Source organism: Schistocerca gregaria, chromosome 1 (genome assembly GCF_023897955.1).
Source record: "Schistocerca gregaria isolate iqSchGreg1 chromosome 1, iqSchGreg1.2, whole genome shotgun sequence".
In the NCBI taxonomy this organism is placed as follows: Eukaryota; Metazoa; Arthropoda; class Insecta; order Orthoptera; family Acrididae; genus Schistocerca; species Schistocerca gregaria.
The window spans coordinates 981769978-981790455 of record NC_064920.1 but is presented as its reverse complement, the minus strand read 5'-3'; the positions used below and the strand labels follow the sequence as shown (position 1 = coordinate 981790455).

Genomic DNA, 20478 nt, shown 5'->3' with positions numbered 1-20478 from the left:
TATCTCAATACTTGTGTATGTATATTTCTTTGTCAAAGCAATTCTTGGAAATAATTCTTATTTGTTAGTGTAACAATGTGAAAATGAGTGTCTAGAAATAAAAACATTTTACTTGTACGTCATATTTAGAAAATGTGTTAGGAATAGGTTTTACTTAATTACTACATTTATAAAAACAATATTTCCAAGAAAATCGATGTGGAAGACTACTCACTTTCGATAACAAACTTCTTAAAAAACAAACTTCACAATTAAATAAAGAAAGAAAATAATTTAAAAAATAATAATTGTAATAGAATAAAAATATTCTTCCCTTGTCAATATAAACATATTATTGATAATAATGTGGAAGAATATAAAAGTATAAATTAGTAATACAAACTAGCATAGAACAGAATAACGTGGCTGAATCGTAGGCAACAAAATTTACATAACGGAATTATTTTTGACTGACTTAGACAACGATTCAATCATTTCCTAACTTCAGTGCAAAAATTAAGTTAGAAGGGTGGTGATATGTGAGGTGTCAAGCAAATCCAACACCTTCCATGAAAACCCTGACATGATAAGCAAATCCAGTAGGATGTCACATACCTCCGAATAAATCGTGACATTAAATTAACCAAAGTCATACCCCGCCCAGCCCATGTTAACAGCTAGAGCCCTCCAGAAGAACAGTACAGATCTTACGATAACGCTAAAACGACCACACCAGCTGCAAGTTTTAGCGTGAGACTTTTTTGCGGCTCTGTTACGTTGCAAATTTTAAAAATATTGCCCCACCACGAAAAGTATAACGTTTCTCATTGGATAGATAGAATTTTTGTAGGCGGAGCTTAAGGTGAGACCCTGATTGGTCAGATGAAAACACAGCCAGATAGTTTTTTTTTTTTTCAGGAGAAGTTAAGAGAGGAGAGTTAGCTCCGAGACGGCGAGCTGGATGGCTGCTGCTCCGGCCGCTGCCCCCCTGAAGCTGCCTAACGAACGACAAGGTAATGAACGCACGCAATGCCGCATAACAACGCATAAAGCTGCACTCATAACTGCAGAAGTCTCATCTGTTACACCCCCTATTTCCGTAATACTAGTGTCGATCGTCAATTAAAGCTCATGGTATGAAACTTCCTGGCAGATTAAAACTGTGTGCCCGACCGAGACTCGAACTCGGGACCTTCGCCTTTCAAGGGCAAGTGCTCTACCAACTGAGCTACCGAAGCACGACTCACGCCCGGTACTCACAGCTTTACTTCTGGCAGTATCCGTCTCCTACCTTCCAAACTTTACAGAAGCTCTTCTGCGAAACATGCAGAACTAGCACTCCTGAAAGAAAGGATACTGTGGAGACATGGCTTAGCCACAGCCTGGGTGATGTTTCCAGAATGAGATTTTCACTCTGCAGCGGAGTGTGCGCTGATATGTCTCATTTAATACTAACAAATGCTATGGCTCTGAGCGCAATGGGACTTATCATCTGAGGTCATTAGTCCCTAGAACTTAGAACTACTTAAACCTAACTTAAGGACATCACACACACCCATGCCCGAGGCAGGATTCGAACCTGCGACCGTAGGGGTCGCGCGGTTCCAGACTGACGCGCCTATAACCACTCAGCCACACGGGCCGGCTAACAAATGTTATGAACACAACGAAAACACTACTGGCCAAAGATAACACTACTTGTACTCAGAACCTGTATGGAGTGACATATCGACTGTTAAGGACATCCGGCTGAAAAAAATCCAGGAACAACTACAAGGTTTGCGTCACCGGATAAAAAAGTGAAATCACATCACTGTCATCTAATACCAAAAATAAGATAAAAACATTACCACAAATCTGCAAAAAACTGCATTCACTACCAGTCATGACACGGTACAAAAACCGCGTTCGTAAAAATATGCTGCCGACGTGGACTACCACTGAGAAACGCGTCTCGTCAATGACAGTCGGTATCAAGCCGGCAAGAGCTGCTGCTCTCCCTGAATGCGGGTTCTTCTCAGTTTCCGAGCTAACAATGCGAAGGAAATGCATACAATGCACATTTGGAGTTGGGTACCTGATAAGAAGCCAATGCACACGATGGTCCTTAAATCTGCAGGTCTTCAGTTATTCCAGTATCGCAGAAATTGGGCAGTAGCTGACAGTAGGCTTATAGTGTCGTCAGATGATTGAAGAGTTTGCTTACTTTCAAAGGATTCAAGGCGTCGAGAGTACATACTATTCACTAGGCTTTTAACCCACAGTGTGTGGATGCTGTAGTTCTGGCCTGAGGTGTTTCCGGGATCTTTCTTGGGGCTGTTTTTCGTACCGTGACATAGACTGACTCATTCAATTGTCACCTCGATCCAAAACGTTTATATCAGCATTACAGGTGGCCTTTCTTGATGCTCTGCCTTCTACATCTTCAAGACAAATTTTTGTGGACACTCCCAATATGACATCAGCTTTGTTGACAAGGCTGCACGCGTACGATGCGGGTTTGACGAACATTCAGGGAATCCATCGCAGAGAGCGAGATTTGATTTTCCTGGATCCACTTGCTACACAAATCCTCACTGCAGGCACGTTTTCTCTCTGTTTGTTGGCCACTTTGCTATTAATTCACTTAGTGTGTAACAGTTATAGATTAGTATTGCAGGAGAGGCTACTAATAATGTCTAACATTAGTACAGTTCCGGTATAAAATATTATCTACGCTAAGTCGTGAACGTTTTAGATCTCATCTGAAATATGTTTTCCGCTTTTTCTGCGAGCTTATATCACTTGGGAATGCCAGAGAAGAGAGAGAGAGAGAGAGAGAAGTCTTAGCACGGCGCTCCGCAGAGTAACACGCCAGCAGAGAAGGAACCTGCACACGGCACCTACCGTGCCCTAGAGCATGCTTCCTGGAGACGGATGCAGTGCAGTCGCTCTGACGTCATCCGGTATTGTCGACGCCTCGCCGGCTGCGCCATTCCGGCGCTGCACTCTGTGGGCGCACGGCGGGGCTGCGATGGCGCTGACGTGGCGCCACGTACCGCCATGTGCGGACGCTCCATTGCCTCCAGAACGGCTGCTAAAGCTATCCTCTCACGTGGATCCAGGGTCCGTCTGTCCCTGACGTTGTGCAAGCGGATTCGAGAAGAATGACAACGCAAATAAACACCAATCTATCATAATGAATATGTAAATATTCCTAAAAGTCTTAACATCTCCCAAGGTTCTTCATCGATCCATTCGAAATTTTGACACAATGTTGCATTCTAATACATGCCTATCTCCGAAGTTCTACAATGTTCTTTTTGACATTTTGACAGTACGCTGAATTTGAATAGCGCGTGTTTTTGTATACTTACAGCAGCGCCATAAAAATTCGGTGTTAGCTGACACTAGGCCTGAAGTGTGGTCTGTCGATTCAGTACTTTATCTCGTTTCAAATGATTCGAGGCGTCTACGGGGGAGCCGTATGGCATCTGAATGTACACTGAAACAAAACAAAAATTGCAATACCAAAAAAAATTAATATAGAGTAATGAAATTTCTGGAATACATTTGTCTAGGGAACACAATTAAACGACTCACAGTGTAAGATCACAGGTTAATGTAACTGTGCGGAAAATAGCTCTGAGCACTATGCGACTTAACTTCTGAGGTCATCAGTCGCCTAGAACTTAGAACTAATTAAACCTAACTAACCTAAGGACATCACACACATCCATGCTGAGGCTGGATTTGAACCTGCGACCGTAGCGGTCGCTCGGTTCCAGACTGTAGCGCCTAGAACCGCACGGCCACTCCGACCGGCTAACTGTGCGGTAACCCATTGCAAATGTGGAATGCTAGCACATTAATAACCGGTGTACCAGCCAGAATGTTGAGTGCAAACAAGCATGCAAACATTGGAGATAGATCTGGTGACGGCGCAAGGATGTGGGAGAGCATTATCCTGTTGGAAAACATCCCCTGGAATGTTGTTCTATTCTATCTACCTACCGCTTGAGCCTTGTCCCGCAGTTACACAGGGTCAGCCATGATTAATCGGATTTGGCAATGTTAAATTAAGGGATGGCCGGATGCCCTTCCTGCTGCCACCTCGTAACCCCCCCCCCCCCCCCCAGGACGGAATTAGTGTAACCCAACTGACTGCATCGAGTGTAACGCATGGAATAGTGCGAAACTGTTCAGATGTCTGCAAGCCATGTAACTGAGGCGTAACATGGGGACCAGCCCGGTGTTCACCTAGCAGGATTTGGAAAACCGCCGAAAAACCACATCCAGGCCGGTCGGCACATCGGCCCTCGTCGTTAATCCGCCGGGAAGATTCGATCTCGGGCCGGCGCGCCTACCCGAGTGCAGGAAGCAGCGCGTTAGCGCTCTCGGCTGCCCTGGCGGGTCATCCCCTGGAATGTTGTTCATGAATGGCAACGCAGAAGATTGAATCAACTCGCCAGTCAGAGGTACAGTTCCGCAGGCAGGATGTGTGGGATAACCACGTGAGTGCTCCTGCGACATACAATATCGCACCCAAGACCACAACTCCAGGTATAGGCCCAATATATCTAGCACAAACAAAGGTTTGGTGCAAGTCATCAACTGACGTTCTAACACAGGCACTGAGGCTGAACCAGCTTTCATCAGAAAACACAACAGACCTCTATCAAAAATGGTTCAAATGTCTCTAAGCGCTATTGGACTTAACATTTGAGGTCATCTATCCCCTAGAACTTAGAACTACTAAAACCTAATTAACCCAAGGACATCAAACACATCAAGGCCCGAGTCAGGATTCGAACCTGCGCCCGTAGCCGTCTCGCGGTCCTAGCCTGAAGCGCCTAGAACCGCTAGACCACAGCGGCTGGACAGACCTCAATTCTGCTCTCCATTGAGCTCTCTTGACACTCCTGCATCAGTTGCCGGTGTCTGGGGTCAGTGGAATTGTGGAATACAAGCTATAAGGCGTCTGGTTCGGGGCTATCGCTGAACTAACCTACTGCCCTGGCAATACTTCGTTGTGCCACTGTAATGCCGACTGCTGCTTAAACTGCTGCTGCAGATGCAATACGACGCGCCAGAGAAATATGACTAACACGTGGCATTTCGAATCTCAGTCTTATTGCTATTGTACATTGTCGTGATCACCGTTGCCAGTGGCTACATTCCAGATAAGTGTTCCTGCAGTATCGCAGAAGGATCACACAGGTACTCGCAGCCCTATTAATTGACCTCGTTCATATTCAGTGAGGCGTCTTTGTGCCGTAAAGACATTCTTGACTAACATCAATTCACCACGTTCTGTCTCAAAGGTATTAGGAACCGTTACAGCGTGTTTTTGAAGCAATATATGTATGTATAGTTTGTACAAAAGCATAAATCTCGGAAAGTTTTTCGGCGATTGCTTTGACAGGTTGTCACAGAGTTGCATACAAATACGCGCCTATTTTTATATACCTGCTGCAACGCCATATTGTATATACACTCCTGGAAATTGAAATAAGAACACCGTGAATTCATTGTCCCAGGAAGGGGAAACTTTATTGACACATTCCTGGGGTCAGATACATCACATGATCACACTGACAGAACCACAGGCACATAGACACAGGCAACAGAGCATGCACAACGTCGGCACTAGTACAGTGTATATCCACCTTTCGCAGCAATGCAGGCTGCTATTCTCCCATGGAGACGATCGTAGAGATGCTGGATGTAGTCCTGTGGAACGGCTTGCCATGCCATTTCCACCTGGCACCTCAGTTGGACCAGCGTTCGTGCTGGACGTACAGACCGCGTGAGACGACGCTTCATCCAGTCCCAAACATGCTCAATGGGGGACAGATCCGGAGATCTTGCTGGCCAGGGTAGTTGACTTACACCTTCTAGAGCACGTTGGGTGGCACGGGATACATGCGGACGTGCATTGTCCTGTTGGAACAGCAAGTTCCCTTGCCGGTCTAGGAATGGTAGAACGATGGCTTCGATGACGGTTTGGATGTACCGTGCACTATTCAGTGTCCCCTCGACGATCACCAGAGGTGTACGGCCAGTGTAGGAGATCGCTCCCCACGCCATGATGGCGGGTGTTGGCCCTGTGTGCCTCGGTCGTATGCAGTCCTGATTGTGGCGCTCACCTGCACGGCGCCAAACACGCATACGACCATCATTGGCACCCAGGCAGAAGCGACTCTCATCGCTGAAGACGACACGTCTCCATTCGTCCCTCCATTCACGCCTGTCGCGACACCACTGGAGGCGGGCTGCACGATGTTGGGGAGTGAGCGGAAGACGGCCCAACAGAGTGCGGGACCGTAGCCCAGCTTCATGGAGACGGTTGCGAATGGTCCTCGCCGATACCCCAAGAGCAACAGTGTCCCTAATTTGCTGGGAAGTGGCGGTGCGGTCCCCTACGGCACTGCGTAAGATCCTACGGTCTTGGCGTGCATCCGTGCGTCGCTGCGGTCCGGTCCCAGGTCGACGGGCACGTGCACCTTCCGCCGACCACTGGCGACAACATCGATGTACTGTGGAGACCTCACGCCCGACGTGTTGAGCAATTCGGCGGTACGTCCACCCGGCCTCGCGCATGCCCACTATACGCCCTCGTTCAAAGTCCGTCAACTGCACATACGGTTCACGTCCACGCTGTCGCGGCATGCTACCAGTGTTAAAGACTGCGATGGAGTTCCGTATGCCACGGCAAACTGGCTGACACTGACGGCGGCGGTGCACAAATGCTGCGCAGCTAGCGGCATTCGACGGCCAACACCGCGGTTCCTGGTGTGTCCGCTGTGCCGTGCGTATGATCATTGCTTGTACAGCCCTCTCGCAGTGTCCGGAGCAAGTATGGTGGGTCTGACACACCGGTGTCAATGTGTTCTTTTTTCAATTTCCAGGAGTGTAAAATTGTATATACTTATTTTGATACAGGCGATACGTTGTTAGTAAAAATATCATGTTCGTTTCATTAAAATCTTAAATCTCCAAAATTTATTCACCGATTGCAACGAAATGTTGACACAATGGTCGAATACGCTAGTGGTTTTTATGCCAATTTTTAATATATATAATATACGAATACATACGTAATATATTTAAGGGAAACTTTACTATCAAAAATCTGAAATAATTCTTGACCGATTTACTTCAAATTTTTATCTAGTACTCTAAGGAACATTTGGAAGGACATAGGCTATATATATATATATATATATATATATATATATATATATATATATATATATATATATATATATATATATATGTGTGTGTGTGTGTGTGTGTGTGTGTGTGTGTGTGTGTGTGTGTAGATATAGATGTGTGTGTGTGTGTGTGCGTGTGTGTGTGTGTGTGTGTGCTGAATTGTAATAACAATGAACGAGGCTCAAAAATCAGCGAAGTGGGGGAAATGGAAGATGGACAGGGGGGTGGGGCGAAATCGAGATAGAAAGCGGAAAGGTGGAGATGGACAGAGAAAGAGGGAGGAGGTGATGGACAAAGAGAAGGGGAGGAGAATATGGACAGAGACAGGCGGAGAAGCAGATTATTCAGTTCCCATACATACAGTATTAGGGACGTGTGCTACATGTTTTCTTTTTCTTTCTTTTTTTTTATTTAACGAGTGTGACAAGAACACAATCTAGCGCGAAGTCGCAAGTTCAGTCTTCAGTAAGGCTCATTTGAAAGTGTTGTGCTAACAGTTACAACCGGAAAATATTAGCTGCTAGTGACTCACCATTTGCGTCAGGAGGGCTGAAGAAAACAAGTGTTCGTGAGTTTCAGAGATCAACCTTCCATGGGATGTGTGTATTACACGTCAAGTGGATATGGTCGGCAGTCAATAAATGTGCAGAACGAACCATCAACTTGCACTTGAACACCGAATGAAAAATGGCACTGCGCAGTGGTCACAGAGGTTCGCACATCAATGTCGTAGGCGAACTGCATGGGAGTTACAGAACGGGCAGGACGTACAGCTACATATTCACACTTAAAGAACGCATATGGAATTGTACTGGCGTAACGGGATGATGGGAACTGATGGAATATGGTGGCTCACAACCGAATGAGAAACAGCCTGTCATGGAGCTCATCCTGAAACTGGCTTTCCTTCACGGAAACAACAAGCATCCAAAGGCTGAATTTGTCTTGTGGTTCCAGGTGGTATGAACTGCAATGTCACGCAATTTTCAAGAGAGATTGTTTGCTCTTAAGGAGTGTGGTTGTCAAACGCAGACCACAAATCAAGCAGAACTAATTTATTTTGACCAGCTGTTGGCCAAAAGCAGCGCTTATAACGTAGTTATAGTTCTCTTATGCCCAGTTTCCCTCTCTTGCTTGCTGTGATGTAAATATTCCCTGCTACCCTTGCAGGATCACGCTCGCGGGAAAGAATCGCCGGGTGCAGAGCACCTCCAACTTCTCGCGGCACAATAAACAATTTCACAGACAATTTAAACAAGATTGACAGTCTGGTTGAAAGCACCGATGATGGCTGTTAATCTGTTGAAATCGATTTCCAAAAGTGAATAAACAAAACATGATTTTGCGACTGGTTGCTGCATATTTGCTAATTCTAAGATTAACAGTCGGCATACGTGCATAGGAATGCTTTAAGGCATTGATGTTAGTAGATCCTGATACATCTCTCTTGATATCTCTAATTTCCAGGGTTCCTTTCATATGCATCATCTCTTCAAATCCCGACTGATAGGAGTTGAAAACAAATTCTTTACTGAAGAATGGGATAAGTTAGTTTCTCTCATCCACAAATTTTCGGGTCGGTTCTGCAGTTTTCTGTGCTTCACCAAGTTGACGCTTTGTCTGAAATTTCGTTATCTTACGTCTTCCAATTCTCCAGCTGTGTTTCAGGTTAAGCAGCCATCCACTGTTTCCCTTAAAATCACTGTAATATGTGTCACGCTCAATTTTATGTGTATATCATAGTAGGTAACTATCTTGCTCATCCTTTACATTGTATCGAGCATCCTTGAAACGCGCAAACACCAGTTTTCGTAACAAGTCCCTCGAATAACCGTACTTTTTCTTATGCGCTACACGGTTATTTCCCTTTCATAATTGTTTTATTATTACGCTGCAGATGATCTTCCATGTACATAATGACGTTTAGCACTCGCTCGTTGGACATCTGTCCGACAACATTGACGAACTGCATGGTCCGACAGCTGTTTCGGTATCACTTTCACTTATTGATCACGTATCATTATCATTGCACTCCTGATGTACTGAGAGTGTACGACGCCACACATTCCACTGACTCATCTTGAAGAAACGCTAATATTTCATCCGTCACCTCCTTCTCATTTTTCAAAACTCTTAGGCTTACTTTCTGACGTTAAGTCAACTTCGGCAACTGTTGTTGTACATATAATGCAATGTTTGCTTTGTCTGTCGTTGCCTTTAGCGTTAGTTAGGTTTAAGTAGTTCTAAGTTCTACGGGAGTCATGACCTTAGCAGTTAAGTCCCATAGTGCTCAGAGCCATTTGATTTGAAGCCAGAGGCATTAAATTCGAACTGAAAAAAAAATTATGAATTTCTTAATGTTTAGAGATTTATAGGATGCATATTTTGTCGTGACAACATTATTCTGAGATATAACATTGGTAAAATATCGTAAGAGATTTGAAGCTGTTTTATACATGTAATGAAAAATGTCGTTGGTGATAGATTTGCTTTCTGCCGGACCGAATTGAAACTTCTAAAGTTAAGAAAACTGTAAAACTATTTTTGGTAACATAATTCTGTCGTGTCACTTATGAATGTGACTGTTACGAGAGAGCCCGTGAGCGACAGTACGCATCTACAGGCATGCCGCAAGCAGGATTCTGGTTCTGATGCTTCGCCTGAATAGCACCGAGAATATATCATATCCCCTCATGAGATTATATTTACAGTTATCACAGACTCTTCAACACGTCGATGTGGACTATACAGAAGTATCTGTAGCTACCTTCTGGCAACCCATCCCTCTGGATAATTTGCATGGTTTGCGAAACCAAATGTCGTTCAAATAACCGACAGGCATTTTGTTCTCCATTTTCTTCGCAGCGGGTACCTCATCAATGAATATGTTAAAAGAAGTGGGCATTTTCGACTTTGCTTTCACAATTTTATTCGTTCACAATCAGTTTCAACCTTCTATACCATTATTAAGTGATTTTATGATTTTGCACAAAATATAATACAGGGTGTTTCAAAACTCGATGAGAAAACTCCAGGGATGAATTCTTCACATAACAAGAAGAGAAAAAGAGCCTGGCCTCTAAAATGATCACTTATCATCTTCGATACTACAGAACACATCACTTACACTGAATAGGTGCTCATAGCTCTTATTTTAGACCCCATGTTTACTAGAATTTTTTTCTTGTTATAAGTGAAATCAGTTCCTGAACGTTTGCCGTCTAGTTTTGAAACACCCTATGTGTTACAGTCAATAATTTTTTTTTTTCTTTAAACAAAAACACCCTGAAGAAATGGTACCAATGGCCTAGAGCACTATGGAACTTAACTTCTGAGGTCGTCCGTCCCCTAGAACTTAGAACTACTTAAACCTAACTAACCTAAGGACATCGCACACATCCATGCCCGAGGCAGTATTCGAATCTGCGACCATAGCGGTCGCGCGGTTCTCGACTGTAGCGCCTAGAACAGCTCGGCCACCCCAGCCGGCTACCCTGAAGAAGGTTACTTGCAACAGTGACCGTAACGTCGGTAGTTTTAGGTACTGACACTACGGTCACGAACCCTGAAAAGTTTTAATGACTGTGACAATGGCCGCGAAAGCCTACATTTATACCTTATATGTCACATTACCAGCACAAATACAAATTTAATGATGTGAAAGTATGAGTAAACTTACTGAAAATATATTTATCTGCAATAGCAGAAAGTCTACTCAAATACACATGTAAATATACAGTCGTAGAACCTGAAATTAATTCCACAGTTGGCTTTTGTCTTTCATCAATGTAATACATTTCTAAATGTCACGCTATTGAAACAACAAGACAACCTTTCCAAACCAACATGAACTGAAGACACAGATTTTGAGACTCTGCCATTTTAAGACCTACCTTTAGTTATCTACTGCTGCACAATGTATTAACTGTAAGTTTACATTCACATCATTGCACTTCTATTCGTGCAGGTAATATAATGTAATCTGTTTTGCACAGACTCACAAAATCACTTGATGATGGTCTATAAGACTGAAAATAGCTGTGAAATAAATAAATTATTACAGCAAAAGTGGAAAAACTTTTGTCCTTCATATACTAGAATTGCATGGTCCCCAAAATGAATCTCTCGATACTGTAGTGTCAAGCGTGTCTAGGCGAGCTAATCGGCCGGCCAGTACTGGTACAAGACGAAAAGAATTTTATACACGGCTGGCTAAGAGACCAGTACGGGAGAGTCCAGATAAAAAGACGTCCAGTGTAGCCGTTAATATATAAATCCCTAAGCTGGGAATTTGGAAATATGTTGCTCCAAGAAATGGCGGAGCGACAGACAAGCTGAAAGATGGCTTCTTACAGCTCTTAAAGAAACTATAACAATTCACATTCAAGTATTGAAGCAAATCTGAATACATCTAAGACCTCAGAAAAATTGGGCGCATCCAGTAACATAACAATATTTCAATATCTTTGCAACTACAGTAGTTAGTATTTCACAGTGAATAAACATTTTCACAACAAATCCTCAATTGATAACTTTTAAACACTTCATGTCGTTTTAACAGACAATATATCAGATGATAGCATTGCACAATAGTTACCATCCCAGAAAACTATTCATCTGTACCTATTATATTTGTTGACTAATGACATCTCCAATATCTTCTTATTTAGCAATTGTTTGTCAGAACAATGCACTCTCCACCACAATTACACAGCAAATGAATACAGCATGAGTACCTCACACATTGTCTATTCGTGTAGTTATTTAATGACGTTTACCATTTAGCCACTAATATTATTAAAAGGTTGATTGTAAGTGCTGTTATAAAACTGTGCTGATTTAAAACTGGTCAACCGCATTTGCACGTGTACTAGTGGGCCAACAATTGAAAAGAGAACTGAAAGATACTTCTGTCAAGTGGGCATAAATAATTGTTTAAACGATATTTAACATGAACCTGTTGTCATTTATCATGAGCACACTTGCGCAAGAATTCTGGCTTATTTATTTGTGAGCCAGCTGTTAGTTGTACTTATTGTAATTTACCTTAGCATGATCGAATGTTTATGAAGTTTCTTTATTTAAATATTGTTGTAATATTTTAGTTTAGCCTGGGAAGTCGCCATGTTGAGTTAAATCATATCTGTAGAGTTGAAGACAGCATATCTGGTGGTGACAGCTTTCAGTCAGTGGAAAAACAGACAGTAGCAGAACAGTACAGGTGTTAAGTGGACAATGGGACTACGAAAAAAAGAGTTCATGGGAGCGATTCAGGATACATTCATGTTTCTGCGTGAAGGAGGCAGACCTGCCTGTGGAAACGAGTGGTATTCGATCGTGCAGGTGATTGATTCTGAGCAGTGAAAGGCCGCTACACTACTTAAACTTCTGGAGAGACTTTATTTGTCAATAGAAGTGAGTATAGACGGTATAAGTTACTAATTTTGTATCACATGTGATAATTTGTTGAACTCTGAACTGTTATGAGCTGGTGAATATTTTGTGTATTCTGATTATGAAATGGACTTAGTTTTCATTTCTCTTTGATCAAAATGTAGTTTGGAATTTTTCTACCATTCTCAGGGGGCTCTAAATGTAACTTTATTGCATTTGATAAGAGTACTTTTTTGGCTGCATTTTAACTGAATATCGTAGGATCACTTCCTGCTTGTTTAAGATGTCCTCTCTTGAATACATAGTATTGAACATATTTGTCTGTCTTCTATGTCAATTTCAGACGTTAGAATAGAACCCTTGTCATTAAATTATTCATTTAACTTATGTATTTCTGTGTATTTTATTAACTTGCAATTCTAGGCAATGTATAGACTACATCACTGCAGGATCACAGCTACAGATTACCATCTGCAGCGAATCAACTGTGAGCAATGAAAGCAGCTCGACCCTATGACTACGGACTACATCGAGTTATTCTTTTTAAACAGACCCGCTTAAGTACCTAAAGTACTTGTAATCACAAGTAAAGGCGCAACGGGTTTGCTAGTATGGGATGCTATTTAGAAGAGCAACTACACAGCAGTAAGCGCTAGATACCATCGCAAGACGGCAGTGTACCTATGTTTGCTTCTTCATGGGATGTAGGTGTAAATATTGTCTTCGATTTTTCATGAAAAGGATGTAAACGAGAATGTGGATTCACTCACACCGACGATTTTAATAAAGAAGTGGTGTGCAGGATGATTTCATTATACTGAAATAGTCACATAAAAACTGACTCCATTTTGAGTTGTAGTTGGACACGAACGTTGCAGCCTATAGAAACTCCCCTCTATTGCATTACATCCCCTGAAAACGTTAAGATGCCACTAAACATTGCACCGGAGACTCCAGATGCTTCTGCAGTTAGTTTTTCTGCTTAGGTAAAGTTTGTTTCGTCAAGCTTCTCCATCGAAATCAAGTTAATTGGAAACCTTTAAGATATTACATGTTACATATTTAGTTTGTTGACTACTGCCCATTTGGTCCTAGCATGCACAAAAGATGGCCGAGCACCTACACTGACGTTAGAAAAGTAATTGGTACCTTTAAATTCCCTGTCGGACCTTCTTTTATCCGGGATAGTGGAACAGCTCGAGGTGTAATGAACTCAACAAATCATTGGAAGTCCCCTGCATAAATACTGAGCCATGCTCTCCCTACAGCCATCCATAATTGCAAAAGTGTTGGCTGTGCTGAATTTTGTGCACGAACTGACCTCTCGATTATGTACTATAACTCTTCGATGGTATTCACGTCAGACTATCTAGTGGGCCAAACCATTCGCTCGAAGTGTTCAGAATGTTTTTCAATCCAAACGAAAACAATTGTAGTCCGGTGACAGGACGCAGTGCCATCCATAAAAATGTCATCGTTGTTTGGGAACATGAAGTTCCTTAATGGCTGCAAATGACCTCCAAGTAGCCGATAATAACCAATACGTCAATGATCGGTTAAGCTGGAGGAGACGACCTAAACAATTACATGTAATCACTGCCCATTACGGAGCCACCACTAGCTTGTACAGTGCCTTGTTGGCAATTTGGATCCATGTCTTCGTGCGGCCTGTAGCACACTCGAACCCTACCATTAGCCCTCACCAACTAAAATCTGGACTCACCTAACCGGGCTACGGTTTTCCAATCTTTTATGCTATATCCGTGGACCTAAACAAATCACGCGTGCTCTGCCGTCGCTCAGCCAGGCCGCACATGCGCGGTGGTCGGAATAAGCTTCACGTCGCGGCCGCCGGAGGTTCATGGCGTTATCTCAGGCTGAAGTTCTTGCGTGCAGTTCCTGCTATGGCCACAATATATAACGGGAGCACAGACCAGACGCCAGAGCCACTCGCTCTTGCTCGTTAGCTGTGTTAAATTCGAAGAGATTGTGTATAGATCTTGTATGACACCCTTGGGCTTGGAGCTTAGTCACGATTTGGATTGCACTGTGGATTTGTGAATTGTATTGTGAACTTCATTATGTAGCTACTTGCTGTGAGAGTAACAGACGGTGCCTGATTCAGTGTGGAGAATAACGATAAGTAATCTTCCTCATCGCTGGCGCCTTACTTTGAGACTACTCTTTTCTCGGCCATCAGATCTTGCGTCACATCCCGGTCACGTCTTGCTACCAGCTCCAATTTATGTTTACCACTCCAGGCAGACATAAAAGTTTAGGGTCAACCGAGATGATCTTGACCCCAGGAGAGGCGTTGTAGGCGATGTCGTGCTGTTAGCAAAGGCGCCACGCTGGTCATTCAACATTAACGCCAGATTTCGGAGCCCTGTCCTAACAGTTACGTTCGTCGTGCGTCCCGCAACGATTTCTGATGTTATTTCGCGGAGTGTTACTTCTGTGTTAGCAATGACAGCTCTACGCAGACGTCTCTGCTCTCGGTCGTTAAATGTAGGCTGAGGGCCACTTCGTTGCCCACGGCGAGAGGCAATGCCTGAAATTTTGTATTCTGGGCATAGTATTGACACTGTGGATCTTGGAATATCAAATTCCCTAACGATTTCCGTAATGGACTGCCCCATGCGTCTAACGCCAAGAACTGCTCCGTGACAAATTCTGTTAATGCCCAACGTGCGACCACAATCACGTCGGAAACCTTTTCACACGAATCGCCTGAGTACAAATGACAACTTCGCCAATACACTGCCCTTTATACTTTGGGTGTGTGATACTACCGCCATCTGTATACACCACTGGCCATTAAAATTGCTACACCACGAAGATGACGTGCTACAGAAGCGAAATTTAACCGACAGGAAAAAGATGCTGTGATAAGCAAATGATTAGCTTTTCAGAGCATTCACACAAGGTTAGCGCCGGTGGCGAGACCTACGACGTGCTGACATGAGGAAAGTTTCCAACCGATTTCTCATACACAAACCGGCATTGCCAGGTGAAACGTTGTTGTGATGCCTCGAGTAAGGAGGAGAAATGCGTACCATCACGTTTCCGGCTTTGATAAAGGTCGGATTGTAGCCTATCGCGATTGCGATTTATCGTATCGCGACATTGCTGCTCGCGTTGGTCGAGATCCAATGACTGTTAGCAGAATATGGAATCGGTGGGTTCAGAAGGGTAATACGGAACGCCTTGCTGGATCTCAGTGGCCTCGTATCACTAGCAGTCGAGATGACAGGCATCTTATCCGCATGGCTGTAAGGGGTCGTGCAGCGACATCTCGATCCCTGCGTCAACAGATGGGGACGTTTGCAGGACAACAACCATCTGCACGAACAGTTCGATGACGTTTTGCAGCAGCATGGGGTATCAGCTCGGGAACCATGGCTGCGGCTACACTTCACGCTGCATCACAGACAGGAGCGCCTGCGACGGTGTACTCAACGACGAACCTCGGTGCACGAATGGCAAAACGTCATTTTTTCGGATGAATCCAGGTTCTGTTTAAAGAACATCGCGGTGAACGCCCATTGGTAGCGTGTATACGTCATCGCCATACTGGTGGATGGCATGGGGTGCCATTTGTTACGCGTCTCGGTCACCTCTTCTTCGCATTGACGGCACTTTGACCCGTGGCTCTACTCTTCATTTGGTCCCTGCGAAACCCTACATTTCAGCAGGATAATGCACGACCGCATGTGGCAGGTACTGTACGGCCTTTCTGGAAACAGAAAATGTTCGACTGCTGCCCTGGCCAGCACATTCTCCAGATCTCTCACCAACTGGCTCGTCACTATACGCCAGTCACTACTCTTGATGAACTGTGGTATCGTGTTGAAGCTGCATGGGCAGCTGTACCTGTACATGCCATTCAAGCTCTGTTTGACTCTTAATGCCCAGGCTTATCAAGGCCGCTATTACGGCCAGAGGTGGTTGTTCTGGGTACTGATTTCTCAGGACCAATGCACCCAAATTGCGTGTGAATGTAATCACATGTCAGTTCTAGTATAATATATTTGTCCAATGAATATCCGTTTATCATCTGCATTTCTTCTTGGTGTAGCAAATTTAATGGCCAGTAGTGTATATGCGTATTTATGTCTCGCATCTCTTATTATCTCAGTGTACGGTAAGCACAGAACGCTACTTTTCATCAGTACTCATCAAAATCTGTTCCAGAAATAAAGCAAAACTAAACAGATGGAAGTAGCAAATTGTGACGATCAACCAGCCTGTACCATAAGTGGCTACGTTGGAGGACCAGGTGCGAGGCAGGATGAGGCGTAAGCGGATGACATTTCCGACCCTGAGTCGCCTGGCTCCGTGGCGGTGACTTTAGCTCAATGAAATTAAATATTGCCAAACTTGAGGATTCGATCTGTTCTCAATAACACTGTGCCACGTCATGGTCATTTTCGCCGGCGCCAGCGATCATATGCCTGGTGCCGGCAAAGTGCGGCTGCTTAGGTACAGCGTGACCGCCGTGGACGCAGCCGTCAGGAAAGCAGCCGTGACGCGTCTAGGAGAGCGCACCGCCTGTGCTGGTCAGTCTGCAGTACGATTGGGAACAGACGTATGCAGGCCAACTCCAGCGTCGAGATGGAAGTGTCTGGCAATCTTGGGGCGCGTCGCCGGGTTCCAGGCACTGGTGATTGGCGGATTGGGCCTGGAGGGCTTAGGAAGAATCTGCTGTACCTTGAGGAGGCGGGGACTTCATCTTGAGATACAGTCGGAGGTCTCTCCGACCGGTGGCAGTCAAGCTGTGAGCCGGTGCCGGGGCGTTGCACATGGCCACACTAGATTGGCGCCGTCGTCTGACGTAGCGCAAGGAGTCATTGCGGAGCAACGCGAACAACGCTGCACTGCTAGGAGCCAATTCCAAGGGGCGGATCGATACCGGAAGAGCAGTGGTCAGCACGGACGGCTGTCGTAAGGGCACCGTCGTGAGGGAGAGGACACTGTCAGGTGGCTGACATTACAGAGAGGGCGAGGAAGGCTTTTAGCAGATTACAAGGAGCACAATCAGAGTGGGCTATCCCATCTTCGTATCCTGATGATATTGAGTTCAAGACGAGGTACAGTGTGATGTACCAGGTGATTTTCATCAAAGTGCAGCAACTCAGAAAGCTCCACTGTTGGCTATAATTATCGTGTGGTAGCGAAACTTCGTAGATATTCTAATCCGTTACTGCGGAACCGATTTACGCTTAAAAACAATAACTCCTGTTTTGGAAACGAGATGAATATCGGCCGCTGTGAATGATGAGCAGAAAAGAACAAAGATAATGTTGCTCGGAGCATTTCCGGTGGAATCTGAGCAACGAGTTCCTGTATACTGCATTTCCGAACAGGTAGAGACCAAACGTGTCGGTCCTTGATAAGCGCGTTGTTCTAGATATGCCCAGAGCCAAACGTCACATCGATTCAAATCAGATGATCTTGCCGGCCATATATTTGGGTACTCCTGGCGGTAACACCTTGAGCCGACTAAATTTTCAGTTGTTTTATTTAGGCAGCCAGTTCAAGCAATATATTACTCCATCTTCAGGCCCGCTGACCGACATGTGGGAAGAATCCCACTTCTCGTCCATCAAAATAGGGGCCACCATTTAGTGACTGCTATCCGTAGATTTTTTGACACAGGGATCTTTTCGATCATCTCGCAAGACGAAAATTAACAGACTTCGAACGCAGAATGGTAATTGCAGCTAGACGCATGGGACAGTCGTTTTCTGAAATCGTGTGCGAAGAGTGTACCGAGAATACAAAATTTCAGGCGTTAGATCCTAACACGGGCTAGGCAATGGCCAGCGACCTTCACTTAACGCCCGAGAACAGCTGCGTTTGCGTTGAGTTGTCAGTGCTATCAGAAAAGCAACACTGTGTGAAATCTGCAGAAATCACTGTGGAACGTACGACGAAGATATTCGTTAGGACAGTGGGACTATAGGTGGCGTTAACGGGCAATGACAGCAGACGACCGACGCCAGTGACTTTACGCACAGCACATCACCGGCAGCGGTTGGGCCTTAAACGACTCGAAAACCATGGCCTCGCCAGGTGAGACCACCCTTCAGTTAGCAAGAACTGATGGTAAAACTCAAGTGCGATTCAGACCCCACGAAGTCTAAAAGGCACTGTGCAAGCTGGTAGTAGCTCCATAATGGTATGAGATATGTTTACACGGAATAGACTTGGTCCTCTGGTCCAACTGAACCGATCATTCGCTGTAAATGATTATGGTCGCCTATTTGGAAACATTTGCAGCTATTCAGGAACTTAATTTTCCCAAACAAAGGTGGAATTTTTTTGGATGACAATGTCCCATGTCATCGGGCCACAGTTGTTCGCAGTTGGTTGAAACACATTCTAGACAATTCGAGCGAATGATTTGGCCATCCAGATCTCTCGAGATGAAGCCCATCGAATATTTATGGAGCATGATCCTCATGTCAGCTCGGGCACGAAGTCGTGCACCTGCAACACTTCCTCACTTGTGGACGGCTATAGAGGCAGCATGGCTTAGTGTTTGTGAAGGAGATTTGCAACGACTCTTTGAGTCGAGTGTCTGCACCACGCGGAGCATAAGGAGATCCGTCACGATATTAGGAGGTGTCCAATGACTTTTTGTCAGCCCAGTGTATTTATAACGAACCAGCCGGCCGCTGTGGCCGAGAAGGTCCAGGCGCTTCAGTTTGGAACCGCGCTGCTGCTACGGTCGCACGTTCGAATCCTGCCTCGAGTATGGATGTGTGTGATGTCCTTAGGTTAGTTAGGTTTAAGTAGTTCTATGTCTAGGGGACTGATGATCTCAGACGTTAAGTCCCATAGTGCTCAGAGCCATTTGAAACATTTTGTAACGAACCAACGGAAATCACGCGCCTCTAATACCAAAAAACTCAACAAAAAAGTCCCTGAACACCGTTCGAAATTTGGCTGCCGAAGCTGAGGGTCACCCTCTATACAGATGTGTATTGTTGTATATTCCGGAACATTTGTTGTAAAGGCAGTCAAATCTATTTCTTCTCCGAAAGTTCAAAATAATACCGTTAGTGAAGGCTATGGACAAGAAATATCCGTCGTTTATATCTAAATATGAAAAATCACTACGATAGAAATTTTCGTCGAAACAAGGTTATGCTTTCTGTGTGCCCAGAGGAAGATAATAAATGAGCTGTCGGGAAGTATGGTCTGACGTTTAAATAGCACCCTTTCAGTAGCTGAGTTATCAATAACGTAACCTGTCAAGAGTGGCATTAAGTAGCTTTATATTTACTAGCTTAAAATGTATGAGTTGTGAACTTACTTGAAAGTTCCATCAAGGCAATATGATGCGCTCCTGCGATCAATCACTTCACGTCGCTAGAACATAAATATGCAACTCGTTCACCAAACATCGACACTCAATAATGCGGCGTCAGCAACTAAGTCGGCTGGCAGCACCAAGGACGCAGCTACTCCCGTGGAGAAAGGGGCGGTACAGTCAGCGGAGAGCGCGTGCCTGTAAACATGAGATAACGGAGTGGCACTAAGCTCGCTAGGGAACCTTCTGGGAGGTGCATCGAGTTATGAGCTCCCACTTCGCCAGCTTATAGTGTGGGTAGGCACCTATCACACCCTAAAATTGTAGGTGCCAATGCGACCTCGTTTTTGAAATATTGCCTGTTAAGGTTTGGACAGCTCTTTATATACAGAATAGTTTCACTACTGTGGAGAGTGAGCGAGTAGCCGATTGGCAAGCGAGCGAGACCCGTATATGCTAGTTTTGTTTTCTTTTTGTTTTTTCAAATGCTTGATTTAATTTATAATACTCATGAAAATTTTGCAAGGAACTGATTAAAAAGAATTACAAGCCTCTATAAATCAAAGTTAAGAACTGAATGTCACATTTTG

General features: G+C 44.4%; 1 non-coding gene across 1 annotated transcript; it reads right to left on the bottom strand.

The window, feature by feature from the left end:
* Nucleotides 1–1143: 1143 nt before the first annotated feature.
* On the bottom strand, nucleotides 1144–1218 carry Trnas-uga (transfer RNA serine (anticodon UGA)). The gene has a single exon. It is a non-coding gene; the product is annotated as a tRNA-Ser (tRNA).
* Between the last annotated feature and the right edge of the window lie 19260 nt (nucleotides 1219–20478).